Here is a 19,486-nt window from a genome sequence, read left to right as displayed (position 1 = left end):
ATCAAAGAGGACTAAGACTGGCAGTTAGATGAGCCTCAGTCCAAATCTGGCCTTCTTACTATATATAATTACCCAAACCACAATCTCTCTCTGAGCCTCAGTTTCTTCATCTTTCAAATGGAGTTATAATCTGTATCTCATAAGGCTGCTTTCCATTAGTGAGATAGCCAGGTAAACTTCCTGGCTCACAGTGGGCTCTTAATACACAGAAGTAATGATAATTTTAAGCTAAGTGAGCTGTGGCTAAGTTCTACACTTTTGACCCACAACTAAATGCAATATATTATCATTTCTATTATATGTTCATTCAATAAATGCTTGTTGGGCATCTCCCATGTGCCAACTAGATGGTGGGAGAGCATGGTGAACAAGATGGTTATTGTCTCTGCTGCCGTGGGCCTTAAGGTTCACTGGGGCAGAAAGACAAACAGGCAGTGAGAGTTCAATGTGAAAGGGGCTCTGACAGGGGAGGATCCCTCTCCACACAGTCTAGACTCCTGGGCCACACACAGAACATAGCCAGTTGTTCTGAGAAAGAAATGAGTCAGGGTCCACTTCAAAGGTCCCTGGAAGTAGGCAGAATATGAAGAATAAATGACACACACATACATGATGAGGGGGTTCCAGCAGTGACTGAGACCTGGGCTCACTACGCAGCGGCTGTCTTTTCTCCAGAGCTTGTTGGCTACAAATGAGATTTGCCAGCAAACTATTCATGAAAACAATCATGTAACCTGAGGGCCTCAGCATCTCACATGAAGGGATTTTACCTGTAGTAATGTCTAGACCATGGTTCTCAGGACATTTGTGATGTCTGGGGACATTTTTGAATGTCATAACTAAGGGGGCAGGGGTGTATTACTGGTGTCTGGTGAGAAGAGGCCAGAGATGCTGCTAAACTCCTACTGTGCATGGCACAGCCCTTCACAACAAAGAATTACCCAGTCCCAATGTCAGTAGTGCTGATATTGAGAGACCCGGTCCAGAGGAACTATTTGAAGAAACCAGAGCAAAAGAAACACTACTTAATTTTCCTAAAGCCACAGGACAATAGACTGTTTTGCTTTTCTGTATGTGAAAGAGCTGTTTATCCTCACTGGGCCTCTTCATCTGAGAAATGAGAGTATTGGGTTTGCTCTTGTAGAAAGTCCTTTCCAGATTGAAAGTATATGAATCAGGGACTTCCCTGGTAGAGCAGTGGTTAAGAATCCGACTGCGGGTGCAGGGAACATGGGTTCGATCCCTAGTCCAGGAAGATCCCACATGTCACAGAGCAAATAAGCCCATGTGCCACACCTACTGATCCTGTGCTCTAGAGCCCATGATCCACAACTATTGAGCCCATGTGCCATAACTACTGAAGCCCACGTGCCTGGAGCCCGTGCTCCGCAGCAAGAGAAGCCACCACAATGAGAAGCTCATGCACCTCAAAGAAGAGTAGCCCCCTCTTGCTGCAACTAGAAGCCCGTGTGTAGCAATGAAGACCCAATACAGCAAAATATAAATAAATAAATATTTTTTTAAAAAAAGAAAGTATATGAATCAAATACATTTATAGTATTAGAATGCAATTAACATGGGGCTATAAGATTGAGGGATGGTTATCAGTCCAGGTGCTAGTGTGTCTGTATTTCTTTACCTTGCAGACTTCCTGAGGTCAGGTTCATAGTACTTTCATCAAAAGTGTATGGAACGAAGGACTTTCTGGGCAGTCTAGTGGTTAAGACTTTGCCTTCCAATGCAGGGGGTGCAGGCTCCATCCCTGGTTGGGGAGCTAAGATCCCACATGCCTCGCAGCCAAAAAACCAAAACATAACACAGAAACAATATTGTAACAAATACAATAAAGACTTTTTAAATGGTCCACATCAAAAAAAAATCTTAAAAAAGAAAATGTAGCAGTATCAAGCAGCATCAGCAGTATCTCGTCTTGTGGAACTGAAAACTACAGCCACAGAAAGATAGAGAAAAAGAAAAAGCAGAGGACTTTATACCAGATGAAGGGACAGGAAAAAAACCCAGAAAAACAACTAAATGAAGAGGAGATAGGCACCCTTCCAGAAAAAGAATTCAGAATAATGATGGTGAAGATGATCCAGGACTTTGAAAAAAGACTGGATGCGAAGATTGAAAAGTTTACCAAAGACCTAGAAGAATTAAAGAGCAAACAAACAGAGATATGCAACACAATCACTGAAATGAAAAATACACTAGAAGGAACCAACAGCAGGTTAACTGAGGCAGAAGGGCGAATAAGTGACCTGGAAGACAGAATGGTAAAAATCACTGAGGTGGAAAAGAACAAGGAAAAAAGAATGAAAAGAACCGAAGACAGCCTAAGATACCTCTGGGACAATGTTAAACGCGCCAACATTCGCATTATAGGGGTCCCAGGAGGAGAAGAGAGAGAGAAAGGACCCGAGAAAATACTGGAAGAGATTATAGTTGAAAACTTCCCTCACATGGGAAAGGAAATAGCTACCCAAGTCCAGGAAGCGAAGAGAGTCCCAGGCAGGAAAAACCCAAGGAGAAACACGCCAAGACATATAGTAGTCAAACTGACAAAAATTAAAGACAGAGAAAAGTTACTGAAAGCAACAAGGGAAAAACGACAAATAACATACAAGGGAACTCCCATCGGGTTAACAGTTGATTTCTCAGCAGAAACTCTGCAAGCCAGAAGGGAGTGGCACAATATATTTCAAGTGATGAAAGGAAAGAAACTACAACCAAGAATACTCTACCAAGCAAGGATCTCATTCAGATTTGATGGAAAAATCAAAATCTTTACACACAAGCAACAGCTAAGAGAATTCAGCACCACCAAACCAGCCCTACAACAAAAGCTAAAGGAACTTCTCTAAGCGGGAAACATAAGAGAAGAAAAGGACCTACAAAAACAAAAACAAAACAATTAAGAAAATAGTAATAGGAACATACATATCAATAATTACCTTGAATGTAAATGGACTAAATGCACCAACCAGAAGACACAGACTGGCTGAATGGATACAAAAACAAGACCCATATATATGCTGTCTACAAGAGACCCACTTCAGACCTAGGGCCACATACAGACTGAAAGTGAGGGGATGGAAAAAGATATCCCATGCAAATGAAAATCAAAAGAAAGCTGGAGTAGCAATAGCACATCAGATAAAATAGACTTTAAAATAAAATGTGTTACAAGAGACAAGAAAGGACATTACATAAAGATCAGGGATCCATCCAAGAAGAGGAGATAACAATTATAAATATCTATGCACCCAATATAGGAGCACCTCAATACGTAAGGCAAATGCTAACAACTATGAAAGAGGAAATGCAAGGCAGAAATAGAGACACAGATGTAGAGAACAAACACATGGACACCAAGTGGGGAAAGCAGGGAGGGTTGAGGGGGGATGAATTGGGAGACTGGGATACCAAATTGTACACTCTAAATATATGCTGTTTATTGTCTGTTAACTGTATCTCAATAAATAAAAAAGAAAAAGAAATAGAAAATGTATGGAACGGGACTTCCCTAGTGATCCTGTGGTTAAGACTCCATGCTTCCACTACAGGGGGCATGGGTTCGATCCCTGGTTGGGGAACTAAGATCCTGCATGCCGTACAGTGCAACCAAAAAAATAAAAAATAAAAAATGTATGGAACACCTATGGGCAACGTGCTGTGCTTAGGTGTTAGAGGGGTGCAAAGAGGAATTAGATGCAGCTCTTGCCCTACAGTTACCTACAATGTAGGAGGATGGAAAAAACAAGGATAACTATAATATAAGACCAAATCAAAGACCAAAATTAATTGAGTACAATGCATCAGACACTAGGATAGACACTTGGCATACTTTTCTCATTAATCCTGCTTCCCATTATTTATTATTTTTCAGGCAAAGAAACTGAGGCTCAGGAAGGTTAAGCAGCTTGTCCACAGGTAGGGAGTGATGATTGGTGGGGCCCAGGAAAGACCCTGGGCCTGTTTACTCCAACATTTGGGTCTTTAAATATCTTCCTAGTAACTCTCATCTTCTCTTCCCTTGTACAGAACCTGATACCATCAGCGGAGAATCTAATACAAGGTATATAGCCCATTGCAGGGGACTTCAAAAGATAGTTCAGATTGTTTTGTGATTCCGATTTTGATCTAAGTATCACTTGAAATAAGTGGAGTTTAGCATGGCAATATTTTTGTTATGGGTTCCATTTATTATAACATAGTTTCTGCAGTTGATATAGCAAAGTTCCTTGCTAATAATTGTTCCTCAAGATCTGATTGTGGAAAGAGAGTGGATTGACCTTTTAAAAGCAACTATGAATATTTCCATCCCATAAAAGTGTAGCTACAATAGTAACTTCTACTTGCACTTTTAACATTTGCAAACTATGTATTAATTTGCTCAACAGATAATTACGGAGCACTTGAAGCGTATAAGTGTGCTAGGCACATTAGGGCACACAAAGGAATCTAGCCTGGAAAATGAAGTATTAAAAGGTAAATAACAATATAAAGTAATGATTCCCAGCTGGGGGCAGTCTTGCCCCCAGGGTTCATTTTGAGATGTCTGAAGACATTTTTGGTTGTCACAGTCAGAGGGGTGCTGCTGGCACCTACTGGGTAGGGACCAGGTATGCTGCTGAAATCCTAAAATGCACAGGCTAAGCCCTTACAACAAAAAATTATTCAGCTCAAAATATCAATAGTACTGAAGTTGAGAATCCTCAATATAAAGCAATTATGTGCTCGTTGGTAATGCCAACCATGAGTGTCTCTAGAAGTTGCAAGAAAAGACCCAGCACTATAGCTGGAGTAATCAGGGATGATTTCACAGAGGAAAAAAGACCTGCCTGGGTCTTTAAAGGATTTAGGATCTAGGAAGGGAGGGAGTCTGCAGGGGACATTCCAAGGAGAGAATATTGCATGGGCAAAAGTGCTCAGGTGAGCTGAGCCAGGAGGTTTCTGGATCAGTGAGCAAACCATCCTGGGTGGAGCGATATCTCTACTCCACAGTCTGCGGGTTGGGTCAGGCAGGTGCTATCACATCTCCATGTGACAGATGAGGAAACCAAAGCACAGAAAGCTTCAGAGGGGATCCTGTGATGGTCTCTGAACTGGAGAAGAAGCCAGTCCTCCTGTTGTCCGGGCCCTGGGCTTTCTCCACTGTAATCCACCTCACCTGAGCCATGATCCCACCTTGGACTGGTATCTGCCATCAGAAGCATCACCGAAACCAAAGCTTCCTTCTGTCCTGAATCCAGCTGTCCTACTCTGGAACATCACTATTTCTTTATTTGAAAGGACACCCTATAGAAATCTAAACACACACACACACACACACACACACACACACACACACACACTCACACACTTCTCAAGCTAGAAATGGAGAGAAAGGCTGGTAGAAAAGGGAATCGCCTTCTAAAGAACACAAACACAAAATTAATAGTCAGTCAACAGACTAGCTGGGGGAAGAGAAGGCAGATGCTCAGTAGAAACAGAGCAGCTTCTGGCCAGCGTGGCACAGTCACGAGGTCACCATGCCCGGGAGAGTAGGGAGAGGAGGTGTAGGGACAGGTAGGTCTTCAGTGTTGTCAGAGCAGGTGAAATGGCAAGAAAATCTCACCTGGCAGAGGGAAAGGGAGAACCAGGAGTTTCCTACTCAGATATTCAGAAGAGACTAGACAAAGGTGCTGTGAGGACAAAGGCTGAGGCCAGTCTCAGGAGGGAGGGTCCGGGGTCCCCGGGAACTGTCATAAACCCCCGTGTTTGAGTCTGTTCTGACTGCCTAGAGTCTCTCCTCTCCAGTCTACATTTAGGGAAGAAGGGGTTCAGAGGCAAAGCATCCAGGAGCAGGGTCAGAAAAGGGTGGAAAGGAGAACTAAGGGCAGGTGTTCTAGGCTGGTTGAGATGCTGAGGGGCCTGGGACTTGGGAAAAGCACCACGTGGATTGCCAGGGGCAGCCACAGTTTTCACAGAGGCAAGGAAACATCTACCTCTGCCCTAGACCTTGAGGAGGAGGGGGGTGTGGTTAGAGGAGAAGGAGCACTCTGGAGATTAGAGATTAGGAGTCCTGTGGGAGGCAGAGCCCCAAACCTGGCTCTCACTCCCACCCCCACTGGCCACCCACTGTCCAAGGATGGGAGGAAGCGGGACCAGGTGTCAGCCTCATGACTCTTCTCCCTCACCCCTCCTTATCCCAGCCCTGGCCTCCAGGGCTTAAATAGTCTGACAGTTTGCCATGTGTCACCCAGTTATTGATTGCTTTTGCATATCCAGTGAGGACGAGGTTCCTGTCACGCGGAATTGGCGCATGGGTGAGCGAGGAGCATGGATTGGGGTGGTGGGTGGAGGTCACCGGTCCAGGAAACATCTATGCCAAGACCACAGCAACTCCTGTGCCCATGCCCACAGCATCCTCTGCACTGGATCCCCCCTGAGATGCCCTTCTCCTCACCCCCAGGGTCATAGGTGGCACCTTTGAGGACAGTCTGTTCACCCTCCCACGCTTTTATTTCCAACCATTTCCCAGCCTGGCTGCATAAGAAAAATGTAAGCAATGTGCAGACTGCACTCTTCTCCAGCCTGGGAGGCCCTGACATTATCACAGCCACAACAAACCCCGGCCTTCACCCCAACCCACTCCTGCTTCTCACCCAGGGTTGCAGCAGAGGAATGCAGGGCACCAGTGGGACCAGCGTGGGCCCAGGGCACAGGGCAGGCCCCACCCTGGTCACTGCCTTGCCTGGTCTGGGGAGTGGCAACTGTGGGTGCTTGTCAGTCCCCAGGGTGCCCTGAGGGAACTGAAGGCAGGAAGGGGTCAATACTCCTAAGCGGGAGGGAGGGTAACTGGGGCCCAACTTTCCCAAGTTTGGAAAGAGCCCTCCCTCCTTCCCTGCCTGCCGGCCCCTGGCTCTTGCCTCCTGCCAGGTCACAGTGGGCAAGCAGGACAGAGGGCAGGGAAGAGAGGTAAAGGGGCCTCCACCTCCTCCCTGAGATGAAGGCCTGGAAGTTGGTAGGAAGGGAGACAACGGGGAGGGCTCGGTCACAGGAGTGGAAGCCCAAGGCCCACCTCACCTCCCCAAGCGCACTCCACCCCCAGGCAGAGCCTCCCACTTGCCTAATCCATCCAAGGGCACACCTGGGAGTGTGGCCTCCCCACCCTACTCCCAGGCCTTGAGACCCCGCTGGTTCCCACAGGCTGTACGCTTTCCTGCCCCACCCACTCACTCTGTGACACTGAGGGGATGCTTAGAGAGGAATTATCTGCTCTCCTGTTTCCACCCATCCCCCCAAGTACTCCAGCTCTGACCCCAGTTCCATCCCCAGGGTGAGGGCTGCCCAGGCTCCCTGCTGGAGACTGGCTTCTTGGCAAATCCCTAGGGCCCTTTGCAGGCTTCAGCCTCACCTAGTTACCTGCAGGCGGGCCCTGTATCCACAGCACTGCCTTCCCTTCCCTTAGGTGCGTCTGTACCTCAGCCCAGAGCCACTGCGGAAGGCTAAGGCACCAAAGTACCAGAAAGGGCAGCTTCAGAGTGAGCTGGGGAGGCAAAAGCTCTCCCCTCTCGAAGGTACAGAGGTGGGACCCCAGGCCAGGGTGAGATTGCATTGGGATGCCCTAGGCTCCTTCTCCCTATATACACTGAAGAAAGGGAAAAGAGCTGTCATATCTGCAGTCCTATAATGTTGGGAGATAGGCCCTGTTTCGCTTCCAGCCAACAAAAAGAACTCTCCCAAGACTGAGAGCATATTTAGGAAGTGGTTCGGAAAGCTTACATCACCACTGACTTGCAACAGTGGATTTCTGTGGCTCCTAGAAACCTGAGCTAGCTGGGGGAGGGGCTCTGGAGTGGGGTGTCTGTGATAAGCCCACCGAGCTCACTGGCAGCTCTGCCACCGGCTCCCTGGAGGCTGGTGTGGGGAGTGAGATCCCGAGACCCAGTCCCAGCCTTAGGCTGTGTGCCCCTAACAGTCATGAGCAAGTGGGAGCTGCTTCAGCCACTCTGAACCAGGGCCTCTCTGCACAAGTGTGTGTCCACTCTCCAGCCCATCACACCTTGGCCTCTGCTTCTGGCTGATTCATCATTTGTTTTTCTGAAGCTTGATTGTCATTGTGATGGAAGATATTAAACTCTAGGTGAGGTAACTAATGAAGTAAGTTACTCGAAAGAGCTTTGACAAATGTCAAGAGCTGCACAAACACGTTATTATTCTTAATGTTTCCATCCATCAAGGAATGTCATAAGTCCTCGCCAGACTGGGAGGGATCTGAGAGTTCATCTGATCCAGCTCTTTCATTTTGCAGATGAGGAACAAGAGGCTCAGTGAAGTGGACTGGTCTTCCCAAGACCGCACAGAGGGCTTCAGCCAGATCTAGCGTCCTGGCAGGAGCTAACTGTCCGCTGAGCGTGCAACACTATGCTACACTCTTTACTTATATTAAATCATTCCACACAACAACTTACCAGGTAGAAATATTAATTTCATAGATTTGGAAACTGGCTGAGGAAGGGTTTTTTAAATTTGCTTTTTAAAATTGAAATATAACTCACATATAAAATTCATCATTTAAAAGTGTACAGTTCAGTGTATATTCAAAGGTTATACAACCATAACCACTATCTAAATCCAGAACATTTTTATCACCCCCTAAAGCAACGCCACACCCATTAACAGTCCCTCCCCATTCATCCCTCCCTCCAGCCCTTGGCAGCCACTAATCTACTATCTGTCTATAAATTTGCCTGTTCTGGACTTTTCATATAAATGGAATCAAATAACATGTGGCCTTTTATGTCTAACTTTCAATTCACTATAAACATTTTACTTATATACAGTAAAATTCACTATTTTTGCCAGGCAGTTCTGAGTTTGACACTGTTTAGAGTCATGTAACTACGAACACAATCAAGATATCAAACGGTTCTCAGTACTATATGCTGCCCCTTTGTAGCCAACTGTCACCCCTGCCATCCCTGCCACCCCTGGTCCCTGGCAGCCCCTAATCTGTCTTCTGTTTCTATAACTTTGCTTTTTCCAGAGTGTCCTTAAGTGGAATTACACAATATGTAGCTCTTCAAGTCTGACGTTTTTCACTCAGCATCATGCATTTGAGATTATTCACATTGTTGCTTATATCTGTAGTTCCTTCAGCCACAGGTTGTTAATCCGCTCATCATCTGAAGGATGTTTGGCAGTTATGAATAAAATCTCTAAAAACATTCACAGATATACAGTTTATCGTATGTCAATTATATCTCAATAAAATTCTTAAAAAAAAAGTCTCTCAGCTGGAAAGTCAGATCTCAAAAAAGCAAACAAACAAAACAAACAAACAAACATTCACAGAGAGTTGGCTCTCTGTATCCACAATTGGTTGGAAAAAAAAATTCCAGAAAGTTCCCAAAAGCAAAACTTGAATTTGCCACATGCAGTCTATTTACATAGCATTTACATTGTATTTACAATTATTTACATTGTATTCCATAACAAAAATAATCTAGAGATGATTTAAAGTATGTGGGAGGATGTGCTGTAGGTTAGATGTAAATACTATACCATTTTACATAAGGGACTTGAGCATCTGTGGAGCCAATCCCCTGAGATACTGAGGGACGACGAGGGTTACAGGTTTTTATGTAAACATAAGGTTTCATATCCCTTGGGTAAATAGGAGTGGGATATATAGCAAGTGTTGTTTAATTTTATAAGAAACTGCTAAACTACTTTCCAAAGTAGCCATAGCATTTTGCATCTCCAGTTCTAGTTGCTCTGTACCCTTGCCAAAATTTGGTATGGTCAGGGACTTTTGCCTGCTTGCTTTTTTTTGCCATTCTAATGAATATGTATGAAGAGGGTTTTAAAATTTGCTTAAAATCATACATATAGTGAGTGGCAGATCTGATATTTAATTGTAATCTATCTGTCTCCCAAATCCATTCCCCTTCCTCTACACACACTGTTCCTTAAATAACCCAGTTCCTCTACCTGGACTCACAGCAATTAGCTGGTAAATCCACTCTGCCAGTCAGAGTAGCCTAGGTCATGTTGCAGTAAGAACAATAACAAAACCCAATCCCCAGTGACTTCAGATAACAAAGATTTCTTTCTCATTTATTCTGCATGTCTTCTGTGGGTCAGATGGGACCTCTACTCCATGCTTTCCTCACTCCAAACTCAGGCTGAGGGAGCAGCCACTACCTGGAGCATCACCACTTGCTGTGCAGAGGGGAAGAGAGCTTGGAAGAGCTCACAAAGGCAATTAAATACTCCTGCCTGGAAGTGATACCATCACGTCCACTTCCACCAGATAGGCCATAACCAGTCTACGGCCACCCCCAATCACTAGGGATCAGGGACCAGGCAATGCAATTCTAGCACGTGGCCAGAAGGCAGAGAGGAGGAAAAATTCGGCGGACAGCTTTAATACATACGATATATAATGTAGATAACTGTTGATCATTCAAAAGAGGCAGGGTAACACTAAATGAAAAGGGGTTCATATAAAGCATTGCTTTATTCTAAAGGTTAGTCTTATCCAAGATTTTCTACATGCTTTTCACAGTTGCCACAGAAAGCCGTGGCTGGGTGCGGAGGCCCTGCCACTACATAGGCAGGCCCTCCTGATAATATTTCCTCCAGATTCAGGAAGAGCCCAGACGGCTTATAAACATAGTTTCCTTTAAGATTCAGCAATGGACTGAAAATCCAGTCCTTCTGCCCCTGACTTCATTTCTCAGATTCATATTGTTATCCCAGCCATGCCCTAATTCCCCTTGATTTGTGACTATAGGCAAGGCCTTTCATTCTGGGAGTAGGTGTCAGGTACCCTCTGAGCCTCAGGGTATTAAAGCTCATGTGGGCTAGAGCAGGGAGCTGTGGGGAAGGATACTTCCTCTACACATTCCTGCCTGAGGCCTTGCACTAGACCTTAGAGAGTCTCTAAGCCAAAGCTACTGGGACTAGAACAGCGGAGTAGTGTCGTGAATTACCACAAGCTGGGCAGACAGAAGGCCTCCCTCATTCCCCCCATATCAACTGTGTGACCATAGGCAGAAATTCTCTGAGTTGCTTCTTCATCTGGAAAATGAGGAAGATCACGACCTCTGTTAACCTGCAATGAGGAACAGTTTGTAAAGGAAGCATCTGGCACATAGTACTTGCTTAATAAATGGTAGCTATTATTACCGTGATACTTAGAGCTAAATAGAAGATCTGTACAGGGAGAGTTCCCTGCTGGCTCAGTGGTTAAGACTCTGCACTCCCAATGCAGGGAACTAGATCCCATATGCATACCACAACTAAGAACGCCCCCCCGCCCCCCGGCCGCCACCGCTGCAACTAAGGAGCCCTCAAGCTGCAACTAAGGAGCCTGCCTGCCACAACTAAGACCCGGCGCCACCAAATAAATAAATAGAACCTCTGTGCATTTTCATTGAGACTCTGCAGTGAGTGAGTTTGGGGGGCCTGGGACTTGATTTCCTTCGACTTGACCTTGGGGTATGCTTAGAATGAAAGGATAGAATATTATTGTTCAGACGAGATCGGGCGTGTTCAGGGTGGTATGGCCATAGGCTAGAGTATTATTGTTAATTAGTTAAAACTAATTGTGCTTTGTCTCCTAACTATTGAAATAACTATTTCATTGTTATTGTTTTCATTACATGTGCACACCTTATTTGCATGGCTGATATATAAGCCTAGTATGAGTATAGAAGTAACCAGCAAAAGTCCAAATGGTGATTAAAAAGAAACCTAGAGAAACTAAGATCTACTGCTAGTCTTCGCTGGTGGCACAGTGGTTGGGAATCTGCCTGCCAATGCAGGAGACATGGGTTTGATCCCTGGTCCAGGAAGATCCCACATGCCGTAGAGTAACTAAGCCCGTGCGCCACAACTACTGAGTCTGTGCTCTAGAGCCCATGAGCCACAACTACTGAGCCCATGTGCTGCAACTACTGAAGCCCACGCACCTAGAGCACTGCTCCACAACAAGAGAAGCCACCGCAATGAGAAACCCGCGCACCGTGAAAAAGAGTAGCCCCAGCTCGCCACAACTAGAGAAAGCCCATGTGTAGCAATGAAGACCCAATGCAGCCAAAAATAAAACAAATAATAAACTAAATCTTAAAAAAAAAAGATCTACTGCCAAAGAGCCTCAAGCAAGTAAAAATTAGGTTTCATGTTTTTATAGTTTTTATATTACTGTTCAGCTTTGTAACATAAATATTTTATGTATTATAGTATAGTGGCTAATAAAAGAAAATAAAGTCTGTAAATAGTCACTTCTACTTTTTCAAAATAAATTGGGCCTGATGGTTGTACTCAAACCCATCTGGGGCTGAGATAAGGCAGCCGCCTTCTAGGATTTTCCAGTACTGCAGTGATTCCTTAAAGAGGCAGCCTGTGGGCCTTCCACAGCTGCTGAGAAGGGGCCTGTGTGTTTCCATCATTTCAACTATGGATTTAAAGTTCTCTCCATGGTGCACAGAACAGCAGACACAGTGGCTCTCAAGTGTCCTGTGGTTTTGTTACTCCTTGAGGAAAGAGATCGCATCTTCTACTTCCCCACAATGCCTTACATTGGTATAGTGCAGTACAGTTTAAAGAGCACTTTCACACACATTACTTTTTATGCATATTACTTCACACATGACAATAACCCTGTGAATTAAGACTGAACAAGTGTTTTTGTCATTTTACATGGAGGAACAGAGGTTAAGAGACAGCAAGTGATTTGCCTAAAACCACACAACCCCTAAATAGGAAAGAGTTCTAGAATCCAGGCCTTCAGGTACTTAGGTTTGTCTTCTTTCTACCTAACCATAATAAAATATTACCTTTATTTATTTTATTGGCTCTTTTTTGCTGTGCGCGGGCTTTCTTTTTAGTTGCGGTGAGTGGGGGCTACTCTTCATTGTGGTGCGCAGGCTCCTCATTGTTGAGGCTTCTCTTGTTGCAGAGCGTGGGCTCTAGGCACGTGGGCTTCAGTGGTTGCAGCACATGGCCTCAATAGTTGTGGCTCACGGGCTCTGAAGCTCAGGCTCAATAGTTGTGGTGTATGGGCTTAGTTGCTCTGCGGCATGTGGGATCTTCCTAGACCAGGGATAGAACCCGTGTCCCCTACATTGGCAGGCAGATTCTCAAAGGAAGCCCCTACCTTTGTTTTTAAAATAGCCTTATACTATGTGATAGGTCAGTGATTCTCGGCTTGGGCTGAACATTAAAATCTCCTGGGATACTCAAAAAAGTAATTCCCATACCTGGGCCTCACCCCAACCAAATACAGCAGACTCTGTGGGTAGGGTTCCAGGCATCCATGAGTTTCATAAACTCTCCCAGGGGACCCCAATGTAGCGTGTCAAGCGCTATTGTGTAGGTGCTTTATAAACACTTCATTTAAACCTCATTAGCTAGGTACTGTTACAGGTGAAGAAACCAAGGCACAGAAAGGATAAGTCAATTGCCCAACTGACCTTGGATAGAAACTAATACCACAATTACCAAACTGTATGCCACAGTGCTCCAAGTTGCCACAGTGAGGTTCCACAGGATATTTGAAAAATTTCAGGGATACAGCAATATTCAACACCTGTCAGGCATCATGTGAACTATTAGTTCAAGGCAACTCACTGTTTTTACAGTAGATGGCGCTACATTCCTTCCAATGACGTCTTTTTTTTTTTTTTTTTTTTTTCCCCCTAAACTGGGTTTTTCAACATGATATTGGCGTGGAACAGGAAATGTATCTGGTGGTGTTCGTTCTGATTCCAAAGTAAGGCAATGCCCAAGAGTCATAGACATCCCATTAGTAACTGGTAATTTAAGAATGAATTAAAATATTTTCTCTTTCAACTTTTGAGTACTGTTTTTTCAAATGGCTATGTTGTTAGGACATAAACATTTATTAAGTTGTTTGGATCTGACTGCTTAATAAAGGAAAATTTGTGGCATTTTGGGAAAAAAAGCCACTGACACACCAAGGGTACCACTCTAATGTCAAGGTCACACTGTGAAGACACAGAGGATTTGAATTTGATCAGTCTGAACCGATCCAGAGCTTAACCTCTCCTCTTAACTGGGCTCAGTCAGTACTCTATGTCTGTGTCCTGTCCTAGATGACAAACCTTAAACACTGAGTTAGGAGTCGGCCTGGAAATGGCAGAGCAGACATAAATTGAATATTACTATCAGGACCACAAATTATTACAATGTCCTTTGGCAAGTTACAGAATGTCCTGAGCCTCAGTTTTCTCATCTGTAAAATGAGGATAGTGACATCTACACTACAGAGTTCTTGTGAGAATTAAACAAGATAAAAATAGTAAAGCATTTGGTATAGAACAGGTACTTAATAAATGTTCTTTCCCTTTCTTCCCTCCTCACTTCCATGACGGACCTGGAGGCAGAGGGACACATCAGTGTCCACAGAGGTGTGAAACACACACATGTAATCTAACCAGCCGTCTGTGCCCAATCCTCAACCTTAAGCACATTGTATATACGTACATATATACCTATAATCACGACATCTTGGCGATTATATCAGCATAAAATAAACTGACAGAACAATGAAGCAAATAAAGTTCTTGATTTTCTTGAACTCACTCCCCTTCTCCATATATCCTCCATGGATAGCTACAGCTATGGAGAGATCATCTACTGGCCCCACAGTATCGCGCAGACTCAGACCCACACTGCCCTCCCTCTCCAGTTGCCCAGTATATCCCTGTACATGACACTGGACCAAAGGGCTGCTCAGGACCTAAAAACATCCTCCACTTCATCTCAACACACACACACCCTTCCGCCACTGGTTCTCAGCAGCATCAGCCCCAGAACAGATGACCACCTCCCTCACGTGTTACTCGCAGGAGGAAATCCCAACAACAAGCCAAGGTAACTGAGCTTTCACCTTTATATATTATTTCTTTGGGCTTGAAGGGTTTTTTTTTTTTTGTTTTGTAAAATAGACCTCTCTCTGTAAGAGGTAAATCTTATGTCTCACCTGGCAGGTGGTTGAACTTCAGGTCAGCTTTTGAGGAGGAAGTGAAAGAAGAGTCAGTGTCCCTAACACATTCATCTCATAAATATCTAGTGATTATCCTCTATGTGCTAGGCACGGGGGCATGGGCGTGAACAAAGCACAGTCACTGTCCTCGAGGCTTATGGTCTAAAGGAGGACACAGGCTAGGAGACAGGTAATTACAAATCCCATGTGATTATGCTAATACAGGAAGGAAGTATAGGCATATGGGGGCACAGGAGAGGGACAGAATCCAGACTCAGAATCAGCAAAGACTTCCTGGAAGAAGTGAGACCTAGACTGCAACTTAAAGGATGAAGAGGAGTTAGCCAAGTGAAAAAGGTGGGGAGCATTCCAGGCAGAGAAAGCAGGCGCACACAGGATAAGGTCCAGGGATGGAAAAGCATAGTGGGAATTAGGTGCCTACAATTGTGCAAAGGGTTGGGACATGGTTATGACCTGCTTTTGACTCTTTTCGAGTCCAAAACCCAGGCAAAATTTTCATTTAACAACTATTTACTGAGCTCCCACCACGTGCAAAGAGTCTTTGCTGATGTGGGGTGCGTGGGTGTATGTGTGAGGAAATCTACATACCACGACAGCAGGAGCCCCCCATTAACCTTCCCTACCTTGCCACATCTGGACACCACCTCCTTAAGACTCTCACGATCCCAGGCTGGCATCCTACCTAGATGGCAAGCCTGGGTTGAATCTTTATTCTCATGGGTCCTGGCTATGAACATGCTTTGGATTCTGGCAGCGCTGATGAGAAAGTTCCAGCCTTAGGCAGGACTTGTATTTATTTACCCCTCAGCCTCCAGAGGCAGTGAGTCAGAAGCAAAGGGACAAAGTAAGGTGGCACCGCTCCCATTCTGAGCTTGAGAGGCCTGGAGACGTCTCATCGCTCCTATCAGAAACTTAAACACAGGGAAAGGTGGCAAAGGTGATATTTACAAAAGTAGCTAAGGTTTGGACACCAGCATTCTGACCACAGCTGAGGAGAGGATTTGGCTTCTTCTGTTGAAACCTTTGAAGTTCCCAGGTTGTGCAAGACAGAGGGTTGGGGTGGGTGTTGTCAGAACAGCCAATCTTAACATGCTTGCCATCTAATGTCCACGTGGTGGCTTTTGGGTGTGATGTCTCAGGCCAGCCCTGATGTCCACCCCCACCCTGGGACATTGAGTACCTAAAACACACACGTCATCACTTTGGTAAAACACCAAACTCACCATCTTTATACACACACACACACACACACACACATACACACGAGGGTGAGTCAAAAATTATCCATGCTCTGGCTGTAGAATTTATAGGTTTTAATATAATCGGAGTGCAGATAATTTTTGACTCACCCTCCTATAGTATAAGCAAAATCAATCAGGATAGAAATTGTCCCCAAGGAGACAGCACTTCTGAGAAGCCACTGAAGGCTTTAGGCCTGGCTACTCAGCACTTGACCTACTTGTAACTAGGGCAAGACCTATGCCCTTCCCAGCTTTTGGAAAGACTCAGTCACTCTGGCCCTCCCTGCCTAGTCCAGCTTTGCTGACCTCACGGGTGCAGGTGGAGGCTCAGTAGAAGAACCTTTCACCTCCTTCCTGCCCACTCATTTCCCTGCTGCAGCCAGGTCCCTACAAAGTGCAGGCAGACACCTGTCACACACAGCCTGACTCCTCTGATGTGTGTTGGAGAGGAGGAGGGGAGGATGGTGTGCTGGACACCGGACAGGAGTTTGACAGGACTCTGCCACCCTAAGTGGGTTTATGATTCTGGCCCTCCCAGGTTTGCAGGTGTTTGCGAGGACACGGGTAGCTGTGTGGCCATCCTCAGGAAGGTAGAGCAGCCGCCTCACTGAGTTCCGGGACTATGGCCTGCTGGAGGCCGTCCGCGAGAAGGACAGTCTAAGACGGGACCCAAAGGCACTCACAGACAGACCCCTCTGCTAAGACGGAAGAGGGTGACCTCTGAGGTGCCTTGGAGTCCGTCTCTACAGGACCCGAGCAGACCTGGTACCCCCAAGTCATCTCCAAACACCCCCACCCTGCCCCGCCCAGCGAGCAGGAATACTGGTTCCTGTGGTCAGTCGGCAGCCCAGCCGGCAGCCGGCGGCGGGCCTCTCCCTGCCTCGACGTCTCTGTTCCGGGGTAATGGTGAGGACAGGCTCCTTCCCGTTACAGGCGGCCCAGAGCAGTTTCCGGCTGAGTCAGCCTCGCGGGGAGAGCGGCTCCGGCCGGCTCAGGGCTCGGCCGCCGGCAGGGGTTGCGGCGCTGGGCAGTCCCTGGCGCGCCCCGGGGGCCCCGGCCGCTGAGTGGGCGGATGGAGAGACGGCCGCGGGGGAGCCCCGAGCACCAGCCCGCTGGAGGGGAGTCGGGAGCAGGCGGGCAAGCGGGCGGTCCTGGGCCCCTCGGGTTGTTGGAAGCCGGCGCTGTCCAGCCAGAGAAGGGACTCCTTGACCCCAGCAAGTCGGGGGCCTGCTTACATTTCCCTTCCCTCCTAGGACAAACTTTGTATCCTCCAGGCACTTGTGTTAAAGAATGATACTTCCCAGATCAGGACTTTCCTAGTAAAGGAATTGCTGCTAAATGCAAAGGGTTGTTGCCACTGATGGCGCCTTCCACGCTCTAGAAGCAGGAGGAAAGGATATTTAGACAGTGAGGCTTAAGTATGAAAGGGAGTGTAAGGAGTAGTTAAAAGTATGCATTCTAGCATCCTGACCTGGGTTTGAGTCCCGACTTTGCCATATTTTTGAGCTGTGTCACCCAAGGTGAGATTCCATTGTTTCTCAGAGGCCAGCTTTTTCATCTGCAAAATGTGTAATAATCCTAAGAAACAAGATTGCTGTGAGGATTAAATGAGACAAACGTGGAACGCGCTTAACACGGTGCCTGGCACATAGTACCAACTCAGTACGTGGTTGTAAAATGTGCCCTTTACAAGGCACTTAGGATGAAGGGACAACACTTCATCCTAAAGGGTGCGAGTTTCACACAAAAGGAAGATAGATTTGGGCAGGCGGCTTTTGTATGGCTGCCCAAGTCACATCGAGTAGACTACAGCATGCTTCTCACCAGCCACTTCAGTTTCCCTCCTGGATAAAATGTAACTGAACAGGACCCCCCCCACACACACCCATGTCCTCTGCCTGCCTTTCATCTGTAGAAAAACTTTAGTCAAAGAATAAATTTCATCAGAGAAGTGAGAAAATGCAGAAAGAAAGGAAAAGCGTCAACAAACACAAAGTCAAGGACCTTTAGTTTCTCCTCAAGGGCAAGAGATAATATTCTGAGCCATGTCTTTTGAGCTGTTTTGCAGAGACTGAAACCCCCACCAGGTGGAAAACGTTAACTGTATGCTGCCCACAAGCACAGAGACCCTAGGCAGGTTGGAATTAGAAGGTTGATGACGTTGACTGCTGATTACCTCACCACCAACCAATCAGAAGAAAGTCCACGAGCTGATCACACACACCACAATCCCCTTCCCTCACACTGTCTTTAAAAACCTTTCCCTGAAAGCCTTCGGGGAGTTTGCATCTTTTGAGCACTAGCTGCCCTGGCTTCCTTGCTCGGTGCCCTGCAGTAAATGCAGCGCTTTCCTTCACCATAACGGGTGTCAGTAGACTGGCTTTACTGCACGCAGGCACATGAACCCAAGTTTGGTTCAGTAACAAAAACAGTCCTAATTAAAGGGAAGCTATGAACTAGAAGCAAAGAGTGCTTTCTAAAACTCCTAAAATGACCCACCTTCCTATCTGCCACTCCCTCCCAAACCCCCCTCACCCCCAGCCCCACACAAGGTCTCAGCCCCATCCTCAGAGCCACAGGCCAAGAGACAACATAGATGTATCCACGTTGGCTTCATATAATCAGTCTGTTGTTTTTCCATTTGGTTTGTTTTGCCACACCACTTGCAGGATCCAACCAGGGACTGAATCCAGGCCATGGCAGTGAAAGCTTGGAATCCTAACTACTAGGCCACCAGGGAACTTGATATTTGGTTTTTTAATCATAGAGTATAAATTCTCCCCTTCCCATTTATCCTTGTTACTTACCATTGTCTAATCTACAGGTAGTTTCTGGAGGCACCAAAAAATCTCAGCTGAGTTTGAGAAGATGAATAAGAGTTCATCAGATAAGGAAAGAATCGGTCATTTCAAGTATTGAGACAAGCACAGGCAAGGCTCAGAGGCTCCCCAGGACATGTTCTGTGGAATAATATGCAGCTCTGTGTAAAGGAACCTAGGTCTTGGCTGAGGAACTATGGTATAAGAGCTTAGCACGTGAACTCATGGGCTATACTGCCTGGGTTTGAATTCCAGCTCTATTACTTATTACCAAGTTACTTAAGTTCTTTGTGCCTCATCTATAAAATAGCATCATAGTAATAATACCTAGCTCCTATTGTTGTTGGGATAATTAAATAAATTGATATATGGCGAGACCTTGGAACAGTAATGATGGGGAC

Source organism: Hippopotamus amphibius, chromosome 4 (genome assembly GCF_030028045.1).
Source record: "Hippopotamus amphibius kiboko isolate mHipAmp2 chromosome 4, mHipAmp2.hap2, whole genome shotgun sequence".
NCBI lineage: Eukaryota > Metazoa > Chordata > Mammalia > Artiodactyla > Hippopotamidae > Hippopotamus > Hippopotamus amphibius.
The sequence above is the reverse complement of the archived record's forward strand: the minus strand, read 5'-3'. Positions refer to the sequence as shown.